General features: G+C 42.0%; 1 protein-coding gene across 2 annotated transcripts in view; it reads right to left on the bottom strand.

The window, feature by feature from the left end:
- daam2 (dishevelled associated activator of morphogenesis 2) overlaps positions 1–21727 on the bottom strand; it is a 397811-nt gene that overhangs the window by 354005 nt on the left and 22079 nt on the right. The window lies entirely within an intron of this gene.

The following is a 21727-nucleotide window of genomic DNA, read 5'->3' as shown; positions in this document are numbered from 1 at the left end:
AAATACTTCTGTAAAGTAATTAAAATAAAGACTATGGGCCTCACCCACACTGTCCACATCCAAGCCAATATTTCTGCCATTATCGTATCTGTGGTCCTACCCTCTCCCTACTTATCTTCTTGCTCTTGATATATGCATAGAAAGCATTATGTTTAATCCTACTTGCCAAGGACTATTCATGGCCCCTTCTGGTTTTCCTAATTCTCTCCTTGAGTTCTTATCTGTTTTCTTTATAATCTGTTTGAGTTCTGATCTGTTTTCTGGAGAAGAAGAATTTCAGAGATGGATACTTTGATAATAAATGAAGCTTTGAACCTTCAATCCTCAAGGACTCTGATTGATTCTAGCTTCCTAAGCTTTACATATTATTCCTTTTTTATAGAATGAATTCAACTTCTGTCAACATCCAAGATTCTTCTAGCTTGCCATCCTTGTCCTTCTTTCTTACCGGAACATACCTGTCCTGTATTCTGTGGAGTTGGTCTTTAAACACCCTCCACATGTCAGATGAAGACTTGCTCAAAAACAGCAATTGCCAAATAACTCTCAGTAGATCCTGCCTAATGCTCTCATAATTTGTCCTACTCCAATTTAACACTCTCTCGCATGGTCCACACATAACCTTATCTATGGCTACCTTAAAACTTAAGGAGTTGTGGTCATTGTTCCCTAACTGTTCACCTACCGAAAGGTTGGTCACCTGACCAGGCTCATTACCCAACACCAGGCCAGTACAGCCCCTCCTCTCATTGGACTATCTACATATTGAACCAGTCTTTGCTTGTGGACTTCAGGAAGGGGAAGTTCAGGGAGCACACAACAGTCCTCATCGAGGGCTTAGAAGTGGACAGGGTGAGCAGTTTTAAGGTCCTGCTTGTCAACATCTCTGAGGTTCTATCCTGGGCCCAGCTTACGGATGTGATTACAAAGAAGGCATGAAGGCAGCTATATTTCGTTAGGAGTTTGAGCAGAATTGGTATGTCACCAAAGTCACAGGCAAATTTCAACAGATGTACTGTGGAGAGCATTATAACTGCAGCATCATCTGGTATGGAGAGGGCTTTGCAGAAAGTTGTAAACTCAGCCAGCTCCATCATATTTTCCTCAGCATCCAGGGTACCTTTAAAAGGCAGCTTCCTTCATTATGGATAGCCATCGTTCAGGACATGCCCTCCTCTCATTGCTACCATCAAAAAGGAGGTACAGGAACTCAAAAACACACAATCAACATTTGCATTACACTGCTGCCACAAAACAGCAAATTTTACTTGAGACATTACTGGTGACAACATCATTGAGAAAACTGAAACTATTAAATGAAACACACAACCATAACACTTACAGAAGAAACATTCGGCAATTAGCCATTTATCCTTTCAGGCATGAATGAAGAATGTTTGAAAGGCATTCAGACAGAGTAAAGGGATACAGACCATGTGCAGGCAGATGAGTAGTCTAAATTTCATCATGGTCAGCACAGACATAGAGGGCTGAAGGCTGCTCTCCAACTCACCATGAGCTCACCAAGACTTGTGACCACAGTCACATGCCCTTCCTGGGAACATGTCTTTGCCGCCACCTTCCAGTAATTTTTCCCCTTTCCCCTTCTCTCTTCTTCAATTTCCCACTCTGGTCCTCCTCATACTTCTTCTCTTCACCTTATCTGCCTATCACCTCCCCGCTGATGCCCTTTCTGCCACGCTCCTCTCCTATCAGATTTCTTCTCCTCCAGCCCTTTACCTTTCAAACCTATCACCTCCCAGCTTCCTACTTCATTTCCCTTCCCCACCAACCTAGCATAACCTATCCCTTTCTAGCTTGTACTCCTTTGCTTCCTCCCACCTTCTTATTCTGGCTTCCTCTCCCTTCTTTTCCAGTCTTCACAATGGGTCTCGGCCCGAAGCGTCAACTGTTTATTCATTTCCATAGATGCTTTCTGATCTGCTGAGTTCCTCCAGAATTACGTGTGTGTGTGTTGCTCCGGATTTCCAGCATCTGCGGGAACTCTTGTGTCTATAATTAAGACTTGGGTTGATTTTCACTGTTTTAACTTTAAAGTCTGATGGAGGTTTAAATGATAGTCCACAATACCAAAGAACTAATTTTATTCCCAGTTACTGATTTTTGACCTTGACTTTTTTTTAAGGAGTTAACTAATGAGAAGACCTTCCTAACCGGCTTTGGCTGTGATTACATTTCTTCCCAGTGTTTGGGCCAGTTACCGTGAGAGCAAGTGGCAAATAGCCAGAGAGGCATGATACTCAGCAGCAGAATTGCTGGGGGAATTCAAAAAGCCAGAAAAGGTTCAAATTCTTATTACCATATCAAACAGAAGTAAAACTACCAGCTATGTTCATACTGACCAAGACCTTTTTTTTCAGAAAATGTAAACAGAATACCAAGGGAAACCACAATGCTTTCAACACTTGTGTGCCTTTAAAATATCCACCAGAGCCCATTGTTCAATCCAATTTAAAACTAATGTTCCTTGTTTGAATGGTAATACTCACTCCGGGAATGTAATACATAGTCAAAAACAAGAATTAAGATTAGTAGTCAGCCACTTGAGCCTGCTGTTCAAGGCTAATCTGACTGTAGACACGAGAGAATGTAGATAGTATAATCCGGAGCAACCAAATGGTCATCTCCCCTCTCTACTCTCAGTCCTGATGCAGGGCTTTGACTTGAAACAGAGACAATTCTTTTCCCATCATCAGACTCTGCTTGGCTAACTCAGATCCTTCAGCAATTTGTTTACATATCTGATAGTAACCTTGGTAACATCATTTTGCTTATCAAGAAACTATCTACCTCTGCCAGGAAAATAAGCAAAAATTCCAACTTCTACTACCTTTTCCAGAAGAGAGCTCCCAAGACACTGCACAGAGATGATGTATCTGCATTGCACTGTTCTATATTCTGTGACTTGTGCTCCTCTGGGAGATGAAATGTCACCTCCTCATGATCTTAAATGGCTGATGCATTTGAACTGGTGACCTCTAGAATCTAGGTTATTCCTGTTGAAGAATAATCCTCACCATTTCCACCATTAAAACCTCTCAGGATCGTGTGCTTCAATCAAGTTGCCTCTCAATCTTCTAATCTACAGCAAGTACACATCCAGCTATACCTCATCCCACCCATTCCAGGTACGAGTCTAAGTAATGAGGTGCTAGCAGTCAGAATGATTTTGAGTGCCACTACTTTGTCAGTCATGCTCTGATCCCCTTTGTAGTCTCAGTTAACTCAAGTGCTTGATCTGGAGATTGGAAAACATACAATTGTTCCCAAGAGTATGCCATGCTACTCTACAAGTGATCATTGGAAGATGCAGAGTAACTATTGGAATTACTCATCCTCATAACACCCCACTTCACCATTAATCCCCTACTTCTATCCTACCCCAGAAATCCATTGTTTCAACACCCTTAGCCTATAACACACTGAGCTCAAATAAGCAAATGACCGATATTGACCAATTATTTAGTCATAGAGTTATACGACATTGAAACAGGCCCTTCAGGCAGGGGAATGCGGTTGAGGAAGATAATAAATCAGCCAAGAGAGAATGGCAGAACACTCGACAGGCCAAATGGCCAGTGTCTTATGGTCTTCATCCATGCTGATGAAGATATATTTGATTCCTTTGATTTATATAGGGGTTATAGGAAGAAGTTCAGGAGACTGGGGTTGAGAAAAAAGCCAACTATGTTTGAAGGTCAGCGCAGACTTGATAGACCGGATAACCTAATTCTGCTCCTATATCTTATGGTTTATGTCTGTCTGAGCTAGTCCCATTTGGCCCATATCTCTGTCAACTTTTCTAGTCCAGGTACCTGTCTTCTTGTTTTTTAAAGCTTGTCATTGTATCCATCTCTACTACTCCCTCTGCCAGCTAATTTGATATATCCACCCTTCTGTATGCAGAAATTATTCCTTATTTAACTGTCAGTCCCTGCTCAGAGATGCTGCCTGACCCACTGAGTATTCAGCATTCTCTGATTCTTGTCTTTGGCCATACGATTGGTTAGCCTGTGACAATCCTTCTCCTCTTTGTACACTTGCCAAAATTTTTCTAGTAAGCCACCCTTAGTTTCATTCACTGATCTAATAAACTGACATAATCTCAAAAGGACAGTACTGTTCAGGCAAGCACACACAAAATGCTGGAGGAACTCAGCAAGTCAGACAGCATCTGTAAAGCAAGATATTCTGGGCTGATACCCTTCACCAGGGCTGAAAAGGAAGGGGGCAGAAGCCAGAATAAGAAGGTGGGGGAAGGAAAGGAGTACAAGCTAGCAGGTGATAGGTGAAACAAAGTGAGGAAAAAGGTGGGTGTTAGGGGGAGGGAGGATGAAGTAACAAGCTGGAATTGATAGGTGGAAGAGGCAAAGGACTGAAAAAGAAGGAATCTGATAGGTTATGACAGAGAACCATGGAAGAAAGGAAAGAAGGAGGGGCACCAAAGGGAGATAATGGGCAGGTGAAGAGAAGGGGTGAGAGGGAAACCAGAAATGGGAATGCAAAAAGACAGAAGAGGTACTACCAGGGGAATAATTACCAGAAGATAGAGAAATTGATATTCATGCCACAATGATAGCAACTATTCAGATGGAATACGAGGCATTGCTCTTCCAACATGAGTGAGGCCTCATTGTGGCGGTACAGAAGGCTGACATGTTTGAATGGGAATAGAAAGTTGAACTGAAATATGTGGCCACTTGTAAATCCCATCACTTCTAGAGCAAAGGTGCTTAACAAAGCAGCTCCCCAATCTATGTCGGGTCTCGTCAAAATAGAGGAGGCTGAACTGGGAGCACCAGATACTATCAGCGACCCCAAAAGAACTGCAGGTGAAGTGTGCTTCACCTGGAAGGACTCTTCAGGGCCTTGAATGGTGGTGAGGGATGAGATGTAGGGGCAGGGTTATGTGCCAAGAGGGAGATCACTGGGAAGGGATGAGTGAACAATGGAGTCACATCGAGTACAATTGCTGTGGAGAGGAGAGAGTTGAATTTGACCAGCCTTTCCAATGCAATGCTGAGCTCAACTGCTTCAAATAACAATTCTGCTTCTTCTGTTTGTTACTACTCAGAAGCCAAAAATCAAAATAAAAGGGGGTGCTAGAAAACAAGCAAAAAAATCCAAAGTATACTGGAAACATTCATGGCTAAGTACATGCCTAGGAGAAGTATGGAGGGCGATGGTCCAGGTGCAGGTTGATGGGAGTAGGCAGTTTAAATAGTTTGGCACAGACTAGATGGGCCAAAGGGCCTGTTTCTGTGCTGTACGTTTCTAAGACTCTGGTTAACTAGTTCTCTTTCCAAAGATGCTGTCTTACCAATAACATTTTCTGACATTTCTAATATCTTTTCCAATATTCTCAGTTTTATTGCTTGAATACAAAAGGTTATGATGCACCTGAACATCCTGTTTATTAATTAACCTGCTCTTTATGTTTCTGTCGTCTCATCCTCAACGTTTCAAGGTTCTGATAAAAAAAATCAACCTGAATAATTATTTATGCTTCTTTTCATTCAGCTACTTCCTGATCTGCTGAGTATTTCCAGTATTCCCTCCTATTATTTCAGATTTCCAACATCAACATTGTCGTGCTTTTGTAATATTTCTAGATGACTGTATTAGATATAGAGTTATATGCGGAAACTCACTGATTGGTTGCCCTAAGGTGAATGGGTTCACATGGGCAATGCAACTAAATGCAGGCCTAAATGCCTCTCAAGTAAATCTGAAGTCAGTTCTAACCCAACAAGAAATGCAGCTGTTGAGGTTCATTTATATGCCAGATCCGACTTAGTGACAGATGGTGTTGCAGGGTGGACAGGTGGAGGAGGGTTTCAGAAGGGGGAGCATATTTAAGACATGTTTTGGAATTGGGATGGGGGAACAGTCAGAAGTGATAGTTAAATACTGTGGCGAACAGAGCAGGTCAGATGCTGAGGTATCCTGCAGTAAGTGACCAAACAGTTAACACACCAATGATTTTTCACCATCCACAAGATATGTTAGAAAAGTGATAGAGTGCTCTCATTTGCCAGGATACACTTACAGTGATGGTTAAGAAGTTCGGCATCATCTATAACATAGCAGCCTGCTTCAATGGGGTCTTTCTACTCAGTCTCTGCACTACACGTAATGTTTATAGAATGCACTCCAGTTATGCACCTCCTAAATCACTCACCTCCACCAAAGTGGACAAGGGTACCAGGCACAACACAAATAGATAAGCTTTATGGTCAGTGCAGACTCAGTGAGTTAAGGAGCCTATTTCCTTGCTATATCTCTCTATGACAATGAGAGTACTTTCCCCAGTAGGGCTGCAATGTTACAAGAGTTGGCATACCATCACCTCCTCAAGGGCAATTAAGGATGGGTAATCAATAATGGCCTTGTTATTACTTATTGCTAATTAACACAACTGAAGTCAAAAAGAATCAGAGAGAAATTAAAGCCCAGTCAAACTGGCATGGAAATAGTTCTATCATAGGCACTAGCCTCCTCAGTATCCAGGACATCTTTGAGGAGTGATACCTCAAAAAAGGGGGCATCCATCATTAAGGACCCTCATCACCCAGGACATGCCCCTTCTCAATGCTACCTGTGCAAGAGCCTGAAGGCACACACTCAACAATTCAGGAACAGCTTCTTCCCCTCCGCCACCTGATTTCTGAATAGACATTGAACCTATGAACACTACCTCACTACTTATTAAATCTATTTTTTAAAAATATGAATATATATATATACTTTCTGTAATTGACAGTTTTTATTATAAGGTATTACAATGTACTGCAGCTGCATAACAACAAATTTCATGATATATGCCAGTGATATTAAACTTGATTCTCATTCTATCCGGTTGTTAGAGGAATGTGTTACCAAGTACTAGACCCTCCCCAGTAGAGTTGCAAGTGGGAATCCAACAATGTTACTGGAGATGGTCCGTATCAGTGTGGGTGATATGACATTTCACAGAGCAGCAAAATGATCTGATACCGGGACAGGGTAACAACAGTAACTGAGATTTATATAGCACTGCTTATTTTCTTTCCTACGACCACATTTGAAATACAAATCAAAAATACTGGAAATACTCAGCAAGTGAAGCATTTTCTGTGAGAGAAAGTCAGAGGTAACCATAACTTTACTTAAAACTGGGCAGTTCTAGGGGTAAGCATGTTCAGAGATGCAGAGTTCATTACTTACCATTACTTCACTGTATATTGTTTTTTTGTCACAAAGACATAAAGGCCCTATTCAAATACAAGTATAATGTCCTTACAGAATTCATGCAGCATTCACCATTTCTTCCAAGGACCAAAAATCTATATTGGGAATGGTCCGTTCTCCAATAAAAACCATGCTTCCTCCTTATTTACAACCGATGCTTGAGCTAAATAGTGTAATCAAAGTTCCTCTGATAGCACTCCATGTAGATGTGCTCAATGGCAGCAAGAGCTTTAACTGTGATCGACTGGGTCATATCCACTACTTTTGGTAGGCTTTTCCATTCAAGGGTATAGGCACTTCTAAACCAGGCCTTGATATACACAATCAATATATTCTCCACTACACACCAAAAGAAGTTTGTCAAAGTTTTAGCTGACATGGCGAATCTACACAAACTTCTAAGAGAGGCACAGCCATTGCTTTCTTTTTAATGGCACTTGTGTGATGCAAGAGAGTAGGTCGAGGTCCTAAAAGTTTATTGATTGGTTTTGAGGAGATGATAGTATTGAAGTAGAAGGCCATATTAACAACAGCAAAGAAATGCACAAGAAAATTAAGGAAATTACTGGAATTAAGAAAACCTCCTCTACAGGATGCATAAGATCAGCAGACAGATCCATACTAACAGATCCAGATAAAGTATGTGAGCAGTGGATTCAGTATATAAAGCAGCTTTTTGAAGATAATAGAGGGGAAACCCCAGATATTAAACACCCTAATTCTGGCCCACCTATTACCAAAGAAGAAATAACCAAAGCAATGAAAAGCATGAAACATGGTAAAGCCACTGGACCTGATGACATTTCAGTGGAAATGATACAAGCCCCAGAAGATCTGGGCATAGATGATCTTTTTGAACTGTTTAATGGCATATGTGAGTCTGGTGTATTGCCTGACAATCTCTTGAAATCAGTATTTATAACTCTGCCAAATATTCCTGGAACTATTGACTGCGAAAATTATAGAACAATCAGTCTTATGAGTCACGTAACAAAGATTTTGTTGAGAATTGTTCTGAGTCGAATTAAAAACAAGTTGAGGCCAGAAACTTTTAAACTGCAATATGGGTTTATTGAGGATAAAGGAACTAGGAACACAATTTTCATACTACGAATGCTTTCATAAAGGGCAATTGAATATCAGAATGATGTCTTTTGATGTTTTATTGATATCACTAAAGCATTTGACAAAGTGCAACATGAAAAATTATTCCAAATTCTCGTTAACTAAACATTGACGGAAGGGACCAACAACTGCTTCAAAATTTATATTGGAATCAAACGGCGGCGGTAAAAATTGATGATAATATAAGCAGTTGGACTAAAATTCAAGGAGGAGTTAGACAGGGATGCGTTGCCTCACTGGAATTATTTAATATCTATAGTGAAGTAATTCTCAGAGAAATAGAAGACCGAGATGGAATAAAAATTGGAGGTGTTAACATCAACAATATAAGATATGCAGACAATACTACCGTAATAGCAAGTGCTGCAGAAGACCTACAAATCCTCCTAGACAAAGTAGTACATACAAGTGCAGATTTTGGTCTAACCATCAACTGTAAAAAAAGCAAATGTACGGTAATATCAAAACAGCAGCATATTCCCAACTACCAATTGTACATCAGTAGCCAAGAGATTGAACAAAAGAGCAGCTTTAATTACTTTGGTAGTTTTATATCACAAGATGCTAGAAATAAAGTAGAAACAAAAAGAAGAATTGCCGTTGCCAAAACCATCTTCCAAAAAATGAAACCCATTTTTACCCACAGACACATTTCTATGACAACAAGGGTTAGGCTACAAAATGTTACATCTGGTCAATCTTGCTGTATGCTTCCGAAACATGGACTATAATACCAGAACTCCAAAGAAACTTAGAAGCAACAGAAATGTGGTTTCTTAGAAGAATGCTGAAAATAACATATCATCATCATGGCTTGGCTTTGCGAACGAAGATTTAGGAAGGGGGCTGTCCACGTCTTCTGCAGGCCCGCTGGTGGCTGACGAGGCCGATACGGGCCAGGCAGGTCCGGCCACAGCAGCTGCAAGGGAAATTCTGTTCTGGTTTTGGTGCTGTTGTGTCGCGGTTCTTCCTCCTTCTCCTTTTGTCCTCAATGCCAGCCCCGCGTGCGTTCTCAAATGGTGTGTCGCCAGGCCTCACGATCGGAGGCTAGATTAGACCACTAGATGGTCAATGTGACAGGCACCAAGGGATTTCTTCAGAGAGTCCTTGTACCTCTTCTTCGATGCCCTTCTCTCATGGTGGCCAGTGGAGAGTTTGCCATACAGCACAATCTTGGGCAGGAGATGATGCTCCATCCTGGAGACACGCCCTGCCCAGCACAGCTGCGTCTTCAACAGCATGGCCTCAATGCTGGTGACCTCTGCCTCCTATCATATAGATTAGATTAGATTCAACTTTATTGTCATTGTGCCGAGTACAGATACAAAGCCAATGAAATGCAGTTAGCATCTAACCAGAAATACAAAGAATAGTGTTATTTACAAAATAACTGCGAATAAAAAGTAAGTGCTACAGGATACAAATATATAAGTACTGAGACAGTACAATATGGGTGCAATACTGCTTAGCGCTGTGATGCGAGGTTCAGCAGTGTCACAGCCTCAGGGAAGAAGCTCTTCCTGTGCCTGCTGGTGCGGGAGTGGAGGCTCCTCTAGCACCTACCGGATTGGAGGAGAGTAAATAGTCCACGGATAGGGTGAGATGCATCCTTGATAATGTTTTTCGCCCTGCCGAGGCACAGATATGGTAGATGCTCTCAATGGTGGGCAATTGGGTGTAAGTAATCCGCTGGGCAGATTTCACCACCCGCTGCAGTACTTTGAGGTCCAATATGGGACAATTGCCATACCACACTGAGATGCACGGTGAGTATGCTCTCAATGGTACAGCAGTAAAAGTCCGTCAGTATCCTGGGACAGAGGTGAGCTTTCTTGATGCTCCGCAGGAAATAAAGGCACTGTTTTGCTTTTTTGATCAGGATGACAGAGTTCAGGGACCAGGTGAGATCATTGGAAATGTGGACACCAAGGAATTTGAAGCTTGATACAAACTCCACTACAGCTCCGTTAATGTAGATGGGGATGTGAGTGTGGCTCCTAGCATGCCTGAAGTCCATAATCATCTCCTTGGTCTTCTGGGTGTTAAGGGCCAGGTTGTTGTCTTCACACCACGCGGCCAGATGCTGGACCTCGTCCCTGTAGGCTGTCTGCGAACTTGATTATGGCGTTAGAACCATGTACAGGAACACAGTCATAGGTGAAAAGGGAGTACAGAAGAGGGCTCAGCACACAGTCTTGAGGCACACCGGTGTTCAGGGTGAGAGTGGAGGAGGAGAGGTTGTCTAACTTAACTGATTGGGGTCTGTTAGTCAGAAAGTCCAAGGTCCAATTGCAGAGGGATGAGCTGATACCAAGCTGACGAAGTTTGGCAATCAGCTTGGAGGGGATCACAGTATTGAATGCTGAACTAAAGTCAATGAACAGCATTCTGACGTAAGAGTTGGGGCTGTCCAGGTGGGTCAGGGCAGAGTGAACTGTTGTGGAGATGGTGTCCTCTGTTGACCTGTTGGTGTGATAGGCAAATTGATGGGGGTCCACAGTAGTGGGCAGACAGGATTTCAGATGTGATAGAACCATTCTCTCAAAGCACTTTGCAATGATGGGGGTGAGTGCAACTGGGCAGAAGTCATTCAGGCTTGTGGCAGTGGAATGCTTTGGCACTGGCACGATGGTGGTGATCTTGAAGCTTGTGGGGACAACTGCCTGGGCTAAGGACAGATTAAAAATGTCCATGAAGACCCCAGCCAGCTGCCCTGCACAGACTGAACACACGGCCAGGTATTCCATCTGGACCAGCTGCCTTCCGTACATTCACCCTGCTCAGGGTGGCATAAACATCAGAGGTGGAAAGTGAGAGAGGCAGTTCACCAGGTGGGAGATCTGCTTTCAAGGTGACCTCCTTGTTCTCTTGGTCAAAGCGAGGGTAGAAGTAATTGAGCTCATCAGGGAGGGAAGCAGAGCTGGAAGGGGGCACAGTACTAGGTCGTTCCAAAGTCTGTAATGACCTGTATGCCATGCCACATGCGCCGGGGGTCCGAGGAGTTGAAATGCTCCTCGATTCTCTGTTTGTATATGTGTTTAGCCTGAGAGATTCCCCTCCTCAGGTTGGCCCTGGCTGAGCTGTAAGCCTCCCGGTCTTCAGACTTGAAGGCTGAATCTCTGGCTTTGAGCAGGAGGCGAACTTCTCTGTTCATCCATGGTTTCTGATTGGGGAAACTAGAGATAGGGTAACTAATGAGACAGTACTCCAACGTTCCCATACAAAAAGAACTTCAATGAGAACATTAAATGAGAGGAAACTTAAATTCCTGGGCCGTGTCATCAGAAAGGGAGAAAAAGGATGCCCTACATTACAAGGCCATATGCCTGGGAAATGCGGAAGAGGAAGGCAAAGAAGAAAGTATATGGACACTGTGAAAAAACTAACAGATCTAAGTGTGCAAGATATCATTGACGCTGCAAGGGATCGTTCGATGTGGAATGTCATGATCACCCAAGTGTGTAACGCGCAAGGCACATGAAGAAGAAGATAGTATTGAATGCAGGGCTGTAGTCAATGAAGAGCATCCTAATGTATTCGGCTTCACTGTCCAGATGTTCCAGGGTTGAGTGAAGAGCCAATGAAATGGTACATGCTGTGGATCTGTTGTGGTGGTAGGAAAACTGCAGTGGATTCAAGTCGCTTCTCAAAAGGAGTTGATATGTTTCATCACCAGCCTCCCAAAGCACTTCATCACACTTGATGTAAGTGCTATGAATGATAGTCATTGAGGCAGATTACCATGTTCTTCTTAGGCACCAGTATAATTGAATTAAGTCTGCTTGAAGCAGGTGCATACCCCAGACTACCAAAGCCAGAGGTTAAAGATATCAGTGATCAATACAGATCTTTAGTACTCGGCCAGGTCCTCTGTCTGGGCTAGATGCTTTCCGTGAGTCCATCCTCCTGAAGGATAGCTCCACATCGGCCTCAAGAGACTGAAATCACAGGTTCATTGGTGGCTATGGGAGTTCGTGAAGGTGCCTCCATGTTTTGTCAGTCAAAGGGAGCATAAAAGGCATTGAGCTCACCTGTTGTCACCTATGTCACTTTGTAAGAGATAATAGTATTCAAGCCCAGCTACAGCTGTTGAGTATCCTCCAAGGATGCAAGTTTGGTCCAGATTTGCTACTTCGCATGTGAGATGGTTTTTCAGAGGTTATACTGACCTCTCGTATTTTTCTTGATCACCAGGCCTGAACACCATTATTTGGCCTTCAGCAGATTGCGGATCCCTTGGTTCATCCAGAGCTTCTGGTTGGGTTCGCAAGACTCTGAATGGTTTTGTAGGGACACACTCATCTAAGACTGTTTTTATAAAGTCCATGACAACTGAGGAGTATTCATTCAGATCTTCTGATGAGGCCTTGAACACAGCCCGATCCACTGACTCGAAGCAATCCCTTTGTCGCTTCTCATCGTCCTGGGACCACCTCTTTGTTGTCCTTACCTCTGGAGTCTTGCTCTTTAGTCTTTTCCTGTATGCAGGTTGGAGGAGGATAGCCTGTCTTTAATGATAACATCCTGTACCCTGCAAGTCAGAGACCTCAGGTTTCCCACAATCCTTATAACTCTCTTTACACTATCTCAGGGATCATTCATTTCCACTTATATCATTATCTCTGAATGCTGGGGTATCAATGAGGACTAAAAGACTTAAAATAAGGCTACTACACCTGTAAGTGTTTTGCTAATCAGGAATATTATGTTTAAATGTTTTACCTATGTTGAGTACTTTGAGTAGATCTGTTATCTCAATCCAAGGAGTTAATCGGAGCTCTATGTTCTTTGAGCTCTTCCCTTACCCAACATCTTGGTAATTCATTTATGGCTTAAATATTCTTATTGGGATTTTGGTTTCTGCAAAATGATTGGAATGTGCTCTACATGCAGCATTGTGTGCATCTGTGTAGTTCTAGTTGCCACATAATGGGAAGGATGTAATTGGACTAGGGAAGGTGCAGGGGACGTTCATCAAGATGCAGGACTTTCATTATGGGGAGAGGCTGGATAGGCTGGATTTGTTTAATCAGCAGCGATGGAAACTGAGGGGTGACCTGATAGAAGTATATAAAATTATGAGAGGCATAGATAAGACAGAGATATTTTCCCTCATGGCAGAGGTATTAAAAACAAAAGGGCACAGGTTTAAGATGAAATGAGAGTTTAAAAGGCATCTGAGGGATAGTTTTTTTTAAAGAAAGCAACTAGGGTGTTTGATATCTGGAACGCACTGTAAGAAGTGGTAATGGAATCAGATATACAATATATAGATTTAAACAAACCCTTGAAATAATTGCAACAAAGACCAATATGCAATGAGGCACTTAAGCCAGGGTTCCCAACCTTTTTTATGCCATGGACTCCTAGTGTTAACCGAGCGGCCCATGAACTACAGGTTGAGAACACCTGACTTAAACAAACACTTAAATAGGCAAAACATAAAAGGATATGTATGGTCCTAAAGCTAACAAATAGGGTTAGTATAGATCGTTAAAGATACTGGCATGGACATGATAGGCTGAAAGATCCATTGCTGTGCTGTTCAACTCTATGTCTGTACAAGAACAGAAGCTTCCCCTCAGTGCAGCTTTACATATCTGAGGTAGTTGTAGATTTTCCATGCTAAGATGAATCAACATATAGGAGGGAGATGAAAATCTGGCCAAATGGTGCCACAACACCAATCTCCCACTCAACATCTGCAAAACCAAAGACCTAAATATTGGCTACAGGAGGAGGAATCCAGAAGTGCACAAGCCAGTTCTCGTTAGGGAATTGGAGGTGAAGAGGGTCAGTAACGTTATATTATTGGCATTACCATATCAGTGAATTCATCATCAGACCAGCACATAAGTAATGTCACAAAGAAGGCTCGGCAGCGCCTCTGCTTTGTTAGAATTTGGGTAGACTTTGAATAAAATCTAAAACTTCTAAAGGTATACAGTGGAGAGCATCCTGAATGGTTGCATCATGACCTGGTATACAGAATGTAATGCTCAGGTTCAAAAGAGGCTGAACTGGGCTGTAGACTCAGCCAACTCCATCATGGGCACAACCTTCCCCATCATTAAGGACATCTTCAAGAGACACTGCTTCAAAAAGGAGGCATTCATTATTACAGACCCTCACCATCTGGGACATGCCCTCTTCCTATTAATACCATCAGGAAGGATTCAAAATCAGGGAGGAGCCTGATGTTGCACACTCAACGTTTCAGGAACAGCTTCTTTCCCACCACCATGACATTTCTGAACAGTCCATGGCCACAAAACAACAAATTTCATTATATACTATATGTCAGTGACAATAAAGCTGATCCAGATTCTGATTCCTCGCTGGCTTCCCAAACACAAGTTGCAGGATATTAAAGGTCCTTTGTGACTTCTAATCGGAACATGTAGTAGGGTTGGCTGGGATGGGCAAGTGAGCAATTCGCTCCTCCGGTGTCAAAAGTGTACATTGGCACGGGGGCCAAGAGAAAGAATTATACAGCTGCATGAACGTTCTGGTGTTGGGTGACTCAATATGGACATATTATTGAACCCTGCATTAACTCCACTGGCACCCACCTGGTAGTGGCTGCCTCATTCTTCACAGCCTTCTCCTTGATCTTGACAGTTATTTTGGCTGCTTTCACCTGCAGCACTTAGTTACACACCAAATGCAAATGATTAAGCTGTGGATCTTTTTTTTTATTTTTGGCCTCACCATTGTTTAACCACCATGCTTCATTTGCAAAAAAAATGCAAACCAATGTTTTAAAATTCCTAAGCTTGCCAAGCTGTATTAGGTCATCTCTTCCTTTCAAGGTAGCGTGTGGCAATGTAATCCCTAGCGCCTTTTCTGCCATACAATGAGATCCATTACTCAACTCTACATCCTCAACTACTTCCACGCTGCTTTGCACATCTGGTTAATACATCTATGAAACTCAATGATTTAATATTAACGACAGTTGCTTTCCCAAAGTCAGGTTAATTGAGGAAGTAAATTTTCCTAGTCAGATTAAATGAGTTTGGGGCACAGATGAGACATGATATAATCCAGCCGCTCCCAATCTTTTATCTAGAACCTTCTAGTAGTTGGCATAGGGAACTGGGGAGACACCAAAGATTATAGGAGGGTCTGTGAGGCTCTAATAATATTGACGTAATTTAGTTAGAAAGTGCACATACAGTAAAAATAAATACAGAACATACAGTGTGTACTTGGCACTTTAGCTACCCAGGCTGCAGGGATGATAATGGCTCCCAAAGTACCTTCAGCTCCTTAAAAGAAGCCTATATTTCATTTATTTTTAGTTCCAATATTTTCTTATAAAATAGGGAGCCATTCAGCCTATCAAGTCTATACTGACTCTGTGAGCAATCCATTCCCCTATATATTATCCTGTAACCCTATTCACTTTCATATACCTGCCAACTCCTACCCACCTGCGCTCGGGGTCAGTGCCTTTTACACGTTTGATGTATATGCCTCATTTACTTCCTCTGGTAGCTCATTCCATGTACTGGCTCCGTCTGGGTGAAAAAGTTTCCCCTTAGCGTCTCGCCCATTAAACTTATACTCACTAGTTCTTAATTCCCCAGCAGACTTTTCTGTTCTTGGCCATTGGCACTTCCATACCAGGCCATGATACTCTCCACTGTGCATCTTTTGAAGCTTGCCAAAGTTTTAGATGATATACCAAATCAACACAAATTCTAAGAAAGCAGAGGTGCTGTTACTGAAAAATGTTTAACACTTTTTTTTCTCTATTCTTGGAGGTCGTCTGACCCTCTTAAGGGTTCCCGGCAATTTCTGTTTGTATTTTACATTTCACTCCAGGTCTGCAGCAATATGTGCTATAAAATCACCATCATCCACAATGTCACATTTCCATTCCCAGGACTTTCCACATCAGTTACCCACAGCTACAGCTGCCAAAACCCTAACTTAAACAGAAGCCGTTTTGTTGAGTCTCTTGTACCTCTGGGACTGGACCAAGGTTACAAAGACTCAATTCATTTGTGATTAAATTTTTTAATGTTTTTATAAAAATATTTTCCCAGCTTCCTTTCTTTGGGCTGGCTCCATACCAACGTCTCCAGAGGTAAGATGCATTACACAAAGCTTGCCTCTGTACCACTGCTTGTTATATACAGAGTGGATATATTAAATGCTGATATGCTAGCCCACACAAACAGCCCACATATATCACATTGGAGCAGAAGGTGCACTTCTGTACAAGTCACTTCCCTCTTCCGAGGACTTCAATTTTAGGAAAACACTTTCCTGGACTAAAAGCATATTTAACTTCTACCTCTCAAGTATCAGGTGAATGACCAAAAAAAACTACCTCAAGTTGTTCAACTTATTTTGTTCCATTAATAACGTTCAACTTTATAATTTATCTGGATTGTAGGAGATGGAGGTGAGTAGATAAGAGGTATACAAGATCATGAGGGGATTCTAACAATAAGAGGGCATAGGCTTAAGATCAGAGGTAAGAGAATTAAAAAGGACACCAAGGGCAGCTTTTTCAAAGGGCGTAACGTATTTACGTATTTGGAATGAGCTACCAGAAATAGTGGTTGAGGTGGGTACATTAGCAACAATTAAAATCCATCTAGATAAATCCACGGATAGGAGAGGATTTGATGGCCACGGATGAAATGAGGACAGACTTGATTAGCTCATGGATAACACTGTTGGCATGGACAAGCTGAAGGATTTCCATGCCGCATGACTAATTTAATTGCTTCAAAACGAACAATGTAGGAATTATGTTAATACAGACATAAATAGCTTCTTTGAAAAATGTGAAATTCTATCAAAGCCAATTTTATGCACCATACATGCCAGTGCATAAGTGACATCAGTGTGCAAGTCACCCATTCCCACATCTTTCCTTAAATGACTCCCCCAAAAAATAATCCCAAAAGAGATGTGCTTGTTTTCACAGTAGGTCATTTAGCTTCTTGAGCCTTTCCACTATTCAGACTAGATTCCTATGATCTGCATCTTAACTGCACCCCGAAAAAAAATCTATTGAATCTCAGCTAGCAACTTTGCAAATGACATAACCTCAATAGGATTCTACACCCCTCCACCCTCCAAAGAGAGAGACCTACATTTCCACAACTCTTTATGTGAAGAAATGCTTCATGATATGAGCACCTCAATAGACTGATGTTAAACTTTAATGCTGTACCATGGGCTCAATTAAGAGGAAAATAAGACCATAAGACATAGGAGCAGAATTAAGCCATTTGGCCCATCGAGTCTGCCCCGCCATGCAATTGTGGCTGATCCTTTCTTTTCTCCTCCTCAACCCCATTTCCCGGCCTTCTCCCCGTAACCTTTGATGCCATGTCCAATCAAGAACCTGTCAAGCTCTGCCTTAAATACACCCAACGACCTGGCCTCCGCATCTCTGTTTTGAATGGATGCCCCTCTATCCTGAGGCTGTGCCTTCTTGTCCTATACTCTCCAAGCATGGGAAACATCCTTTTCACATCTACTCTGTCTAGGCTTTTCAATATTCGAAGGGTTTCAATGAGATCCCCCTTTATCCTTCTAAATTCCAGCGAGTACAGAACCCAGAGCCATCAAACATTCCTCATATGATAACCCTTTCTATTAAATAAAATAGAATAAAGTACTGCTGTTCTCCACCTATTCAATCAATTCTTTAATATTTTGAGCACTGGAATTACATAGTGATTTACCCTGCATTCCTTGCTTTATAGGTTGAATAAACGAAGCATATACTGTACTTAAAAATCAAAAACGACAGAGGAAAAACTAAGCACTGATATTCATTTATCAACTTAATGAGGCGTTGCGTTGAAAGATTTCTGGCTGGCAATCTTGCCTTTCTTGCTTAGTAAACATTCAGATGTGACCTCATCTGAAATTGTTAAACTACTGTGTGGGTTTTTATTTAAAAAAAACAAAATCAAGTAACAAAGGTGCAAGTTCAAGACCCGTATCACGAGGACGTCAGCAAGAAATAAATGAATGGAAAAAAACATGATAAGGTAACTCAGGAAATGCTGATTAGATGTGGTAATTTATGAATTGAACGCTGAATGGTACGTGTCCCAGTTATGAGGAGTACTGGGAGTTGAGTGGTGGTTCATTGGGAACAGCAGAGCATAACAATAAAGAGCAGGAGTAACCACACAAGATGCCTGAGGAACTCAGCAGATCATCTGTGGAGGGAAATGGGCAGTCAACTTTTTGGGCCTGACCTTCCATGAGTTCAGATGAAGGGTTTCAACCCGAAGTGTTGATAATTGATTTCTCTTTATAGACTCTGCCTGATCCACTGAGTTCCTCCATCATCTTGTGTGTTGCTCCAGATTCTGGCATCTGCAGTCTCTTGTATCTCTAAGTAAAAAGAAGAGTTGGTCACCATGGCTTCTCCAGCCTGTTCCAACATTTGATAAGATCTGGACTGACCATGGCTGTAGCTCTACTTTCCTGCCCATTTCCCTGGATTTCTGCACAGAATCTACCACAACCATGATATTCTCTCTCTCTCTCACTCGCTCGCTGAGATAGACAAATCTGAAGATTCGCATCCCTCAGAGAAGAGATTCCTCTTCATTTCTATCTTTTATGGGCAGCCTCTTACCCTGAAACCATGCTCCTTCATAGTCCTCTGCACCCTATTAGACAAAACACCCTCTCATCATCTATCTCTCAGACTGTTTCAGAATTACACGCTTCATTGCTATCGCCCCTTAAAATCTCCAATGAATCTTTCTTCCTGTAACAAGCCCTAGATCCCAGCATTCATTTCTGCACTGACTCCAGTGCTTGGACATCTCTAGTTAAACTCGCCTAAAACAATGTGTAATATTCCAGGTGCAATCTAACCATTGCCTTGTATAGTTGTAACAATACAACTGCACTTTTATACTTCATTCCTGTAATAATGGGTGGCATTCCATGTGCTTGCAGCAACAACCCACTAGCGCAGGAGTTCCCAGCCTGGGGTCCACTGACCCCGCAGTTAATGGTAGGGGCCCATGACATTTAAAAAGTTTGGGAGCCCCTGCTCTAGCAACTTGTTTGTTGCTTCAATCTCCTGTGCCTCCTCTATGATTCCATTTGCCTTCCTGGCTACTTGCTGTACCTAAATGCTGTCTGCTATCTGACCCTGTGTTTCATTAAGGAAATCATGGGATTACGAGATTAGAACAGAAAAGTGGTGGTGAGGTACACTAAAAGTTATGATTTTATTGTGCTTAGCCTTCTGTTCTATTCTCTCTAGACTCATGACCGCGTGACTAAGCACAGTTCAAACACCATCTATAAATTTGCCAGTGACACCGCTGTTGCTGGCAGAATTTCAGTTGACAACAAGATAGAGTTCTGGAGTGAGGTAGAATGGCTGGTTGAAAGGTGTGTCAACAACAACAACAACCTTGCACGCAATGTCAGCAAGACCAATGAACTGATTGCGGAATTCAGGAAGGGGAAGTCCAGATTCAAGTTCCTGGGTGTCCACATCTCACAGGATCTATCATAAAGAAGGCACACCAGCAGCTATACTCCATTAGGACCCTGAGGAGATTTGGGAGTCACCAAAGAGTCTAGCAAGTTTCTATAGAAGGACCATGAAGTGCATTCTAACTGATTGCATCACCACCTGGTATGGAGGCTCGAAAACACAAATTCAAAAGAGGCTGCAGAGGACTGTAGGCTCACTCAGCTCCATCACGGGCACCAGACTCCCTGCTATTGAGGAAATCTTCAAAAGGCAGTACCTCAAGAAAGAGTCGTCCATCATTAAGGACCCTCATCATCCAGTACATACCCTCGTCTCATTACTGCCACGAGGAAGGAGATACAGGAGCCTAAAGACACCAACTCAGTGTTTTAGGTACAGCTTCTACCCCTCTGCTGCCACAAAGCAACACATTTTATGATGTTTGTCAGAGATAAACCTGATTCTGATTCTGATTCTGAATGGCAGGTCAACTACAAAGTGCTGAATGACATACTCCAGCTTTCTAGTTCTTATCCTTTTATGTCTAAGGACACCCAGATGCCTCCTTATAAAAGAGTTCTACAGATCCTGTACAACTGACCAATCTTCATACTATCAGAATTTTCCCATATTACTCAATATCTGCCAGTTAAACTATATACATGCCTTTGCACTCAGCTTATTTGCAACATGCATTCCCACCTATCCTTGCATTGTTAGCAAACGTGGCCACACTATGCTTATCCCTTCACCCAAGTCATTAATATTACATAGCTCATAGTTGAGGCACATGTAGTGATAGTTGTGGCACCCCAGTAGTTAGTTTTTCTGGCTACAAGTCACTCATTTATTGCAAACCCATTCTTATTGTTATTTAGACAACCTCCATCTATGCCAATACACAAGCTATGAGCTCTTATGTAGATGCATCACTTAATCTAATGCCATCTGGAAATCTAAATGCACTATACCTACATGCTGCACACTGTCCACTGCACTCATTACATCCTCAAAGAACTCCCAACAATTTAGAGGGACAGCATGATAGTTGAGTGGTTAGCACAACGCTTTACAGTACCATCAACCAGGGTTCAGTTCCCACCGCTTCGGCCTGTGATTGCATGAGTTTCCATTGCTGCTCCGGTTTCCTCTCACAGTCCAATAATGTACCGGTTCATTGGTTAATTGATTATTGTAAATTGTCCTGTGGTTAGGCCAGGGTTAAATTGGGAATTGCTAGGCAGTGCGGCTCAAAGGGCCGGAAGAGAATGCTCTAAGCTGTTTCTCAATAAATAAATAAATAAATAAACATTTTTAAATGGCCAAGAACCACTTCCCTTTCATAAAAATCATCATGGCCCTGCTTGACTATACTGTTCTAAATGCCCGGTCACTAGTTTGTTTTAATAGATTCCAGCATTTTCCAATTACAGATGCTAGTCTAACTGACTTCCTGCTTTCAGGCTCTCTTTTCATGAACAGTGGTGTTACTTTTGTAGCTTTGACTCTTCCAGTTTCTCAGAAATTTAAAACAAATCATATCTCTATCATTATCCCTACAATTCGCTCTTTTAAGACCCTTATATGGGCCATTTAGTCCGAATGATAGTGATAATCTTCAGCTCTAACTGTTACCACCCACCTCTCCATTTTTCAACTGTTATTGGGGTGCTTTCAGTATCTTGTACCTTAAAGACAAATGGCAAATATTTACTCCAAGTTCTTCCCCAACTGCCTTATTATCCATGACCAACTCTCCAATCCCTTCTTTTAATTATCAACATTCACTTATCACTTTTCCTTTTTACATGGACCTCTTACTGTCTGCTTTTATATTTCTTCCTCATCGTACTCTCATAATTATTC

Source organism: Mobula hypostoma, chromosome 2 (assembly GCF_963921235.1).
Source record: "Mobula hypostoma chromosome 2, sMobHyp1.1, whole genome shotgun sequence".
NCBI classification, from domain to species: Eukaryota; Metazoa; Chordata; class Chondrichthyes; order Myliobatiformes; family Myliobatidae; genus Mobula; species Mobula hypostoma.
Note: the sequence above shows the minus strand (reverse complement) of the source record. Positions and strands in the feature narration are given on the sequence as shown.